Source organism: Coregonus clupeaformis, chromosome 15 (assembly GCF_020615455.1).
Source record: "Coregonus clupeaformis isolate EN_2021a chromosome 15, ASM2061545v1, whole genome shotgun sequence".
In the NCBI taxonomy this organism is placed as follows: Eukaryota; Metazoa; Chordata; class Actinopteri; order Salmoniformes; family Salmonidae; genus Coregonus; species Coregonus clupeaformis.
This window is the reverse complement of record NC_059206.1, coordinates 871,074-879,466: the sequence shown is the minus strand read 5'-3', so window position 1 is coordinate 879,466 and position 8,393 is coordinate 871,074. Positions and strand designations below refer to the sequence as shown.

At 38.9% G+C, this 8,393-nt stretch overlaps 1 long non-coding RNA gene across 1 annotated transcript; it reads right to left on the bottom strand.

Annotated features, from left to right (window-relative positions):
* Positions 1 to 876: 876 nt before the first annotated feature.
* LOC121583220 lies at positions 877 to 5,101 on the bottom strand. Its single transcript, XR_006003463.2, has 5 exons — positions 4,917 to 5,101; positions 4,607 to 4,716; positions 4,394 to 4,443; positions 2,848 to 2,943; positions 877 to 1,931 (listed from the first exon to the last, which is right to left on the bottom strand). It is a non-coding gene; the product is annotated as an uncharacterized LOC121583220 (long non-coding RNA).
* Between the last annotated feature and the right edge of the window lie 3,292 nt (positions 5,102 to 8,393).

The following is an 8,393-nucleotide window of genomic DNA, read 5'->3' as shown; positions in this document are numbered from 1 at the left end:
TTCCTTTGTTATTTTGTCGTGTGTTTATAGTTCAATAAACATGTACGTATATCACGCTGCGCCTTGGTCTGACCCGTCATTCAACGAACGTGACAGAAGATCCCACCAAACAAGGACCAAGCAGCGTGCCGAGAAGGAGCATTTTGAATAAATTAGTCACATAGTGCCACCGTACTCACACCCCTCGGACCTACCTACCTGTCTCGTGTACCTCACTTTTCTTTTTACCAATCTACCTTTCTACCTTTTCTTTTTACCAATCTACCTTTCTACCATTTCTTCTCTATTTCCCTCTGCACTCTCTTCCTTTCTTTCCTTATGAAGCTGGCCCCCTCTTTTCTACACTTCTACACTACCAGTCAGTCAGTCTGAGGGAACATAAGCATCAGATATAGTTTGTTTTGACTCCACAGTGTCCTCTCTCGCCAGGGACTAGCTTATACCCACAGCAATACACTGTAAACCCTAATAAGTTCACATAACTCAAAAATTATTTTGTAACAGATTACACAGAAATATTTTAGTGATGTTTTTAAATGTTTTAAGTTTACATAAAATAAAAATTACATTTACAGTTGCCTTAAATTATCTCAATGTTATCTTATAAATATTGATATTCCTCAACTTATAATTAGGGAGTAATTCACTCAAAATTTTCAATATTTTTCAACTCATATAATGTGGGAAATACACTCAAAATTTTAAATATTCTTCAACTCATATAATGTGTGAAATACACTCAACATTTTCAATATTCTTCAACTCATAATGTGGGACATGCAATCACAATTAATTCTAAACTGAAATACTGATGTCGGTCCATTACACAATTATAATCAGCGAATAATGTTAGAAAACATGAAAGTGACACCACAGTGACAATTTAACTTTTTTTTTATTCAACACAATGTGCTTTTAAAAAGGCACGAATCAAAAGGAGCTCAGTCAAAACAAAGTGCTTGTCATAAATTAAAACAAAAAAGGAAAAGGAAATGACTCCATAAAAACAAAATGTGTTTTAAAGTACATTAAGTGTTAATAGTTCCATATTCTGATAGTGGTCATTGCTACAGAGGGTAGATTCAGTTTTTTGGGTCTCCATATCACATTATTCAGTAAACATTATGATAAAAACTCACAAAGGCTTCATGATAAAATTCAATAAGATTCTAATTATAATCCATCCTCAACAGCAATGACAACTATTAGAATGTGGAGCCATTTAAAACGTTTTGGCACTTACTGTACCTTGAAGGCTGCAACTCACTTTTAAAAAATTAAACATTCAAATAAAAGTACTGGTTTCTACTGTGCCGTACTTCAACTGGCAACATCAAGGTAAGCATTAGGTCACACAACATTAAACATGTATAGTGCATGAATTCAACAGTCGTTTCCCACAAGTACAGTACAAAAACTTGGGCTTGGCAATACGTCAATGTTGTGATATTTATCTATTAACAATCCATGTATTAAATCTGAGGTAGAAGAGGCAAACAGTGTAACATATTAAACATGAGGTAGAAGAGGCAAATTATTACATTTGTAAAGAGGGGAAAAAAACAAAAAACATCCTCAATACTCAGCTCAACAAATAGTCCATTCTGAGTGATTCACTCATTGAACAAATCATTCTTCAGTGTCAGTAGACACCCTTTCAGTGGTTTGTTGTCCTCAAGACACATCACAACTTTTTGGATAAATGTGAATGTAAGCTCGAGATTCTATGGGTACTGTAGGTCTAGTGCATAGACATTCCCAAAGAGCAGGAGAAATGAGTCAGCCAGGTTTGTGGGACCACTCACAAGTATTTCATCTTCCACGACAATACAGATGCTCTCAGGGCTGAAGAGGGCCGCATCAGTAGTATCATCAGTGACAACTGTCAGGAGAGCCACCGGAGTGTCAGTGAGGTCTGGACCATCTGCTGACTATAAAACACAAATAATACAAAAATGAGTTCAGCCCCTCAAGGATACAAATCATGCTAATGATGTCTAGACATTACGGTCACTTTGCACTTAGACTGCAACTAAGCTACATGTTTAAACTATTTTCTTTACACATGCTTATTATTTTATGTTAGTTTCACACCTACCTGTAAGCATACTTTTTGTTTAGTGGAATTCTTTATACTTACCTTTTCATTTATGTAATTTCTACATGTCAGTTTGCAGAATAACAACTCAAGGAAACTTCATAAACAGGTCCTGGGGGCTATTCCAGAAAGGAGGTTCAACAAACTGAGCCTAACCCTGAACTCAGAGTTGACTTACCCTGTGAAGTGAAACTGAGTTTTCAGTTACAGAACAGCTGATCTGAGTTAGGTAAGTTGACTCAGAGTACGTTAACTCGGAGTTGAGCTTGTGCCTGACAACTAGTAAAAAGCCATCATCAATGGAGCTCCGATACGGTTATTCACCATGGCAACGGGAGAAAACAGGAAGCAGACATTTTCTGGCTGCGGCTGTTACATAAATCACTGACAGAGTTTCAGATGCAGTCGTCTTTTCATTTTGAATTTAACATCACTTTATTTTATATTAGCCTTTAAGGAAGTGGTTGAATGTTGTTCAATGTTTTATTTTAGGCTATTTTGTTTTATTTAAATCGGCTGAAAATGAAATATAAAAACATTTTATCTCATACTCAATGCGGCGACAAACTAGAAACACGGACTTTGAAATTACGTTGTTGGAAAAAATACAATTGGCTATACTGATGGTTTTCACATAACCTGCTTTCTGGAATGCCCCTCTGGTTCTCCTAGAGTTCTTTGAGTGATGTCATGTTTAAGCTGACTGAATAGCTAAGCAAAGGGATTGATAGTGAGGCCAGTACACTTACATTACAGGTCCTGAAAAACTTGGAGGCATCTTCACGCAGGTACACAGGAAGTGCACGAAGGACGAGGGCCCGTCTCATATTTACATCACGTTGTTCCTACATGGACAAAAAATATCCATTACAATAATAATTACACAAATATCAAAAACATTCATTGTACACTAATTATAGTAAAAATGAAAATGTTAAAAGATAAGCAAGTTAGTTATTAACAAGCAAAGCATCAAAGTTGTGTGCTTATAGATCTGCTATTTCTGTTGTTGTTCTTTGTATTTAACAAAGTATTAATAAAGGGTTCAAGTGATCAACTGTTGACCCCACAGTTGAGATAAAAAACATTTAGAGAAATAGCAAAAGAATGACTGTGGAAACACATAAAATAAAACCAATTATTAGTGTAACCCTCTCACCAGGCTCGAATTTGACTCTCACGATATTACCTTATTTAGAATATCTGAACAGCATGGAATATTAGGTGAGAAGGACATCTCCAATAAGAATCCCTATTGTAAACTTGCTAGGGTGAACGACAAATAGGGTATTAACTTCAGATAGAATGATTATAGACTTGGTTATTGTTATAAGGATATGCTTTCCCATGCATTAAATGAAACTGAAACAGTAAATGACTCCACCAATACAACAGACATAAGGTTCAAGATCTATATTAATCAAATGTTCAATGTATCACATCAAAAGAAATAAAAATTATAAACCCCAATGATTTTTCCACAACCCATGTCCAAATTATTTGCAAGCTTGCTTAAACCCTGGGCGCGCGTTGGAGCTCATAAAAAAAATGACGACATACATAAAGTCCCGAAGTCCACCCCACATTTGTAGTTACTCACTACTTGTAGATAATGCCTCAGCAAAATATAGTAGTTCCGTGCAGGTGAACTCACAAGATCCACAGCGAACACAGCTATCAATGCAGCCAGTACTCGGTAGCAGCAACAGACATCCGTTGGAAACCCGAACTGATCGTCACAAGCAATTCTCTCCAAGTCTTGCACGATGCTAGGCTAACCTCTAGGATGTCGAATGTCTCCACAATGCGACGGCAGCTTCAGTCTCCACTTGGTCTTTCTTAACTAAATAATAAACACTCTCTTATAGAAATAAAATCAGGATTTACCTTAAAAAAACTCTGTAGGTATGGTTTTGTTCTCTCTTTATCGTTTCCTTTGGTCGTTTTTCCTTCACCAACCCCACTAACGTCTCTCCTCTCCCTTCTTTCAACTTTTCCCTCTCTTTTCTTTCCCAGCAACCAGTCCACTCTCCCATTGGCCACAACTTAACAAGTTAGCTCATTGGTCAAAACTTTAACGAGATACGTGGGAAATTTAAACTTAAAAGTAAACCAACCTATTCACTTGTAAAACATTTTTAACATTGCTTCAAAAGAAATGCATTAATGACATTACAAATCAGGAGCTATTCGATCACCTTTTAAATCTAATACCAATGAATTATAACAAATAAACTCTATACTTGGTTTTAGCAATGTATTACATTAGTAACACTATTTCATAATACATCCTACCTGAACTGTTAAAAGGATTTCGAGATGATCTCACAACCACACACTTGAGCCTAGGAAGAAATACAAACACAGGCCTGGTTAGCATCATGATAACACACTCACATTATGTTGTTTAGCATTGTTCAATTCACGCTAGCACACACGTACACACAGCTCGATAACGTAAAATATTTACTGTGTAAGGCAGACACTTATTGAAATAAGTATACTCACAGTACGCACTTGCATTACCGGCGAACAGCGAAAACTCATGGACCTTCCTCCACCGTCAATGTCCCGGGCAAACATGCATTATGGGAAATGTAGTTCATCCAGGAAACCCGCTGATAACGTTACACCATTGTGTAGTAACGTATTTGTCACATATTTAACAACTTCTAAAGTTACAATTACTTGGATTTTTAAACTATTTACAACAAATATTCACTGTGCACATTGTACAAATGTATTCCCAGTTCCACATTTAAGACTATCGAAATTCAATTTTAAAAAAAACAACAAAAACAACATTAGAGTTACTTACCAAATCAGAGGTGATGATAAGATGGCGCTTAAGAAAACGAGGGCAATAAGACTAATGATAAAAACGGAGGTGGTGGTGGTTTCAAGCGGGCAGCATAAAAGTGCGCATTGCAAACAAATTAAAACAAATTAAACTGTGTTCCACATCCACACGGGCGGCCCAAACATCCCCGCATCAAGGCAAATTCAAGATGGCTGACTCAGCTTTCCTGAGGAAGAGATGACCCACCCACCAGAACGTCATGACGTCGATAACGTCATGACACTACCTAAACTTTTTGAGCGTTCCACACAAATTACCTATAAAATATTGAGCCCTCTTCAATTAAAGTGGCATAAATCTCAACAGAGCTCAACACTTTATAGTTTGGTCAACTGCATAACGACATTTGACTGTTATGACCTTATTACTTATGAGCTAGTACAACTGTTTGGGATTACAGTGTACTTACCCTCAGTCTACACCCTCAAGATGGATGCCAACTAGTTATCATAAATTGGTTTCTTTCTTTTCCTTTTCTTTGTTTAGTTGAATAGACACTCCCCATTATTTACATACAGTAAGCGTGCTCCACAGAGCTCCCAGTAGGACTAGAACTGAGGATCTTCAAAGTGATTTACAATGCAGCATTGAACATTCATGATATCCTGGGCTGGATGATGACGATGGTGCTAATAAATCCTCTATTGGTATGTCAGCCTTCTTACCCTGAGCCAACGCTTCATCAAGCCCACCACATATTTATATGGTGCGTTAAAGAACCCAATTGGTGCACAGATTATTTAGAACAGCTCCTATGCTTGGGAAGAGATTAATTTAAAGATTGATTATATGACTTACATAAGACCATCTTGACACTTTGGGTGGGAATTTGGAGACTGAACTAGTCAATAGGGATGGAGTTGTCAATTAAAGTTTGATCAATTATTGAAAACAATATGTTTCTGGACCTCATTGTGCATGGCTTCATGATAGAGCATAACAGAGCACCCACATTTTGTTCCGACTGTGTTCTCGCAGATTCAGCACAACCCCCTCAGATCATAACCTCTCTGGAGAAACTGAAGAAATGTGGAGATGATCCCCAGGGAGTGGAGCTGCTGTATAACTGGTATACTGTAGTGTCTATTAGAAAGGCCACACAGTACGTGTGGTAATAGACAGTTAGCAAGATGACACTTTGACACAGTGTGTCGTTAATACCAGAGAGGTCGGTAAAACACAGTAAAATACCTCCCACACATTAAAGAATACATAAACAAGGACAATCATCAACAATATTTCACATTCATTCGTCTGACATATTAAAAATGACGACGAGAAAACAAAAGGTTGCCAATTAGCAACACATTGTTGCCCCAGTGACTGCATATATTATCATTTTGGGTTATAAATGTAATTAAATGTAGCTGACATTTTCCCATACATCATTTGTGTTCTATGTTGTTGGACATACTGTTCCAACCTGCATAAAGGCCTCCCCTTTAATGTGTCCATGTCTCCCTAACTACATACTGTACACAACCTATTAAACCCCACAGAGAGAGAGAGAGAGAATTGCCCCTCTCCTCTAAATCCTCTAGGTGGTTAATAACGGCAGCCCTTAAGAGACATGCTTTATATTGTAACATACCACTACATATGGGCCAACATACGACCACTATACAGTATACGGGTGGGTCGGTGTGAGTATGACTGTATCTGTCTATGCATACTGGGTGTTGGCCGTTCAGGGAATCTCCCAGAGATAATGTTTGGTTAATCAAGATTAAACCTGGATTATTACTTATTTACTTAATCTGTTAATGACTGAAATGTAACAAGCAGTTTGTGGATTGAAGGGATTAGGATGTTTAATTTGGTCAAGCCACTTGTACTATGTGCCAGATCTGGGCTAGGGCAAAAGGTGAATATCAATATGTTCGACTGCAAAGCCGTATCCTTACCCACACAGGGAATCAAATGAGGTGACATTTTGGTGGCATTACGTTTTAATTATTTATCCTGTTCACTTAGGCTCTACACTCCCGTCTACCTCTCTTATTTATCCCAGCTAGTCTAATGTCTTCATTCTATTTGCATCCTCTATTATGCAAATACGTTTTATTTTTCCACCCCAGCCTCTAATTCCTGATGAAATTAATCAACGCATTTACAGCGCAGTTAAAACGAGCCGACGCAGAATTATGACACACCGCAGAGCCAACGAACCTTTCATTTAAACACAGGGAAAACACAGCCAGTCGGGCTAATTAGCCACCTGCTAATACACACACACACAAACACACCCACACGAACACACACACAAACACCACACAAACACGAACACACACACACATACACACACAAATGCACACACACATGCACACACGCACATACACATACACACACAAACACACACACACACAGATCATCCTTCCATCAGCTACAATGCTAGGACTTGTTGTTCCATTAAGGCGTTCATTGCTCCAGCGTCAGGGCCCGTTCAAATGCTTAATGCTTCATAAACAGAATGACACACGTATTGACTGAAAGGACAGGAAAATAGCACTGGTGGTGTAGCAGGGAATACAAAATACTGTATCAGAGAGGGGAAGAGAGACAGAGAGCATATCAAATATTGATGGTTTTTATGGTAGCATCCGCTATATAGTGTTGTGGCTGGGGGAAATGCAGGGACCATAGATGGGTTCTTGTGCTTTAGATGTTCCAGTCTATACTTTACAGTACAAGCATGTGTGTGTGAGAGAGAGAGAGAGAGAGAGAGAGAGAGAGAGAGAGAGAGAGAGAGAGAGAGAGAGAGAGAGAGAGAGAGAGAGAGAGAGCTGAGTCACAGGAGACCAGAGAGGATCATGGGACAGATAGAACCCACCATCCTCCTGTAAATACTTTTCAACTTCCCTTTTTCCCTTCCCACCTTTTTTCTCTGTTAAACTCTGCAGCCTCTTAATATCTCCCTCTCTCACCAGACTCTCTCCCTCTTTCTCTCTCTCTCTCTCTCCCTCTCTCTCTCTCTCCCCCACCCTCTCTCTCTCTCTCTCTCCCTCTCCCTCTCCCTCTCACTCTCCCTCTCCGTCTCTCTCCCTCTCTCTCTCCCTCTCCCTCTCCCTCTCCCTCTCCCTCTCCGTCTCTCTCTCTCTCCCTCTCCCTCTCCCTCTCACTCTCCCTCTCCGTCTCTCTCTCTCTCTCTCTCTCCCTCTCCCTCTCCCTCTCCGTCTCTCTCTCTCTCTCTCAATTCAATTCAATTTCAATTTAAGGGCTTTATTGGCATGGGAAACTATGTTAACATTGCCAAAGCAAGTGAAGTAGATAGTAAACAAAAGTGAAATAAACAATAAATATTAACTCTCTCTCTCCCCCCTCTCTCTCTCTCTCTCTCTCTCCCCTCTCTCTCTCTCCCTCTCTCTCTCTCTCTCTCTCTCTCTCTCCCAACTCAATTCAATTTCAATTTAAGGGGCTTTATTGGCATGGGAAACA